At 45.3% G+C, this 2,886-nt stretch overlaps 1 pseudogene; it reads right to left on the bottom strand.

The window, feature by feature from the left end:
* Window positions 1-228: 228 nt before the first annotated feature.
* On the bottom strand, window positions 229-953 carry LOC148124345 (uncharacterized; annotated as a pseudogene).
* Window positions 954-2,886: the final 1,933 nt, after the last annotated feature.

Here is a 2,886-nt window from a genome sequence, read left to right as displayed (position 1 = left end):
TTATCTTTAAATCTGTTGGATTTTAACAAATCTGTTGCTACTATCAGTACAGAGGTGGTATTCAGCAGGTTCTGACCAGTTCTGGAGAACCGATGGTGGAAATTCTGAGTAGTTCAGAGAACCAGCAAATACCACCCCTGACTGGAGATTTTACAGTATCCTTCCCCTGCCAAGCCCACCAAGCCTTTTTTTGTGTCCCACCAGGTGTATCTCCCTCAGTGGTGGGACTCACAACATTCCCTGCCTTCTCGCTCTAATGGGTTGGGTGGATGTGACTGGCAAGAGATATTTCTTTGGATAACCCATACCCAATCCAACGGCTTTAAAGTTGATAACCAGCACCTTGAATTGCACCCGGAAGCAAATTGGCAACCAATGCAGCTCCTGCAGGACAGGTGACACATGTGCACACCAGGCTCTGCATAAAACCATGTAGGCCGCTGCATTTTTCACCAACTGGAGCTTCGGGATGCTCTTCAAGGGAAGCCCCATGTAGAGTGTGTTGCAATAATTAAGACGGGAAGTGACCAGGGCATGAGTGACTGTGAGTAGGGACCACTGATCCAGGAAAGGGTGTAACTGGTGCACAATCTGCAGTTGCGCAAAGGCCCTCCTGGCCACAACCGCCACCTGCTCTTCAAACAGGAGTTGTGAGTCCAGGAAAACCCCTAGGTTACGCACAGGGTCTGTTTGGGGTAGTGCCACCCCATCCAAGACTAAAGATGGCAATTCTCCCTGAACCAATGAACCCCAAACCTAAAGCCATTTGGTCTTACAAGGGTTTAATTTCAATCTGTTGCTTCCCATCCAGCCGCAACAGCCTCCAGGCATTGTGAAAGGGAGGACACAGCATCACTTAACTCACCATGTGCCGAGTCATATAGCTGAGTATTATCAGCATATTGGTGATACCTCAATCCGTGGTGACGGATGATCTCACCCAGCAGCTTCATATAAAGGTTGAACAGGAGCAGAGAGAGTACTGAGCCCTGCAGAACCCCATAAAGCAGTGGGCAAGGTTTGGATCTCCCCACTCCTATCAACACTGACTGAGAGTGGCCGCAGGGGAAGGAATATCTTTTATAGCTTAAGGTGGGACTAGAACTCAGTTTCCTGGTGATCAGCCCAAAGTCACCCATCTGGTTTTCATGGTTAAGGCAGGAGAACTTACAGTCTGCTAGTGATTGGCCCAAGGTCACCCAGCTAGCTGGACTGGAACTCTGTTTCCTAGTGATTGATGCAAAGCAGGAGGGGGCTTCAAAAATTTTAGCAAAGGAATCTCTGCCCAGTTGCTGGGTGGGCATGGCCATGGTGAGCATGGCCTAGTTGGCCTCCTGTACCATGGGGAGGCATTTTTGCTCTCCCCAGGCTCCGGAGGCTTTCCTCGAGCCTCCAGGATGGCAAAAATGGCCTCCCAGGGCTATGAGGGCTCTCTAGAAACCGGAAACAGGCCCATTTTCAGCCTTCTTGAACTTCCAGGAGGCCCGTTTTTAGCCCTTCCTGAGCTTCTGCACACGCCCTGCAATTACCTGCGTCCAAAATGGGCCCCCTGGGGACTCCTGGGAGGTGAGGTAGGTGGGGCCAGCCAGGAGTGAGATTTGGGGACTCTCCAAACTGCACAGAATTTTAGCTAGGGGCTCCCTGAACCCCTGGGAAGCCCCAGCAGCCCACCCCTGATACAAAGTCACCCTGCTGAGTTTCATGTCTAAGTTGGACTAGAAGTCACAGTTCCCCAGTGATTGGCCTAAGGCCACCCAACTGGCTTTCATGGCTAAGGCAGGACTTGAACTCAAGGTCTCCTGCTTTCTAGCCTGGTGCCCTCATCACTACTAGACTAAAGTTGGTTCTCCAAATTAGCTAAGGAATCATACTGGTTGAATTTTCCCTTATTGAGAAGGCAGTGAATTAAGAAAGGTTGATTCAACAAAGCTATTTTCTTCCTTTATTTTTTTTTGTAAGACCCACAGAGTTAAATGTGTCTTATTTCTCAATTAAAGAGGATACCCTTGTAGTGCACCGTATGCAGGTAGCCCTCAACTTACAATGGTTCATTTAGTGACCATTCAAAGATACAATGGCACTGAAAAATATGACCATTTTTCAGAGTTACGAGCTTTGCAGTATCCCAATGATCACCTGATCACAATCCAGATGTTTGGCCACTGGTTCATCTTTATCTCCATTGTGTGTATCCCAAGGTCATGCAATCCCATTCTGACAAGCCAAGTCAATGGGCAAGCCAGGTTCACTTAACAACCAGTTACTAACTCATCAACTGCAATGATTCACTTAACGGCGGCAAGAAAGATCATAAAATGCAGCAAAACTCACTCAATGAATGTTTCACTTAACAACAAAAATTTGGTGCTCAATTGTGGTTGTAAGTTGAGGACGACCCATATAATCTCATAATTATAATTTCCTTAAGGAATATTAAGTCATCCACTGTAGGAAAAGGGTATAGATTAATGTTTCTTATTTTATGAGACATAAGAATCTTCTGGACCTACTATAAAAAGCATTTAAAACAATAACTCCATTTTATTTTGAATTAGTTATAGATGCTCTGACATACTGGAAGGGACCCCAGTTGCCTCTTTTTATGAAGTTATAGACACTGAAAATGGCCAATATTATGAAAAAAAGTGAAATGAAGAAGGTACATATAGACTGAAGAGTATCAAAATAAAAATCATACACTACAGGGTAAATCTGGGTGGAATTATTTAAGAATGGAAGAAATGGATCAGCAAGAATGGTGAGATTCACTTAACTGGATGTCTTTAATTAAATATTGGACAGCCATTTGTTAATCTATTATTCTGGGCCAAGGTCTGGCTTTTAAGAGCTGTGCAGGGCCAATAATGCTATAATAATATATGTTGT

The sequence above is a fragment of the Pseudonaja textilis genome, chromosome Z (genome assembly GCF_049901715.1).
Source record: "Pseudonaja textilis isolate UNSWEBS1 chromosome Z, rPseTex1.2, whole genome shotgun sequence".
In the NCBI taxonomy this organism is placed as follows: domain Eukaryota; kingdom Metazoa; phylum Chordata; class Lepidosauria; order Squamata; family Elapidae; genus Pseudonaja; species Pseudonaja textilis.
This window is presented reverse-complemented; position numbering and strand designations above follow the sequence as displayed.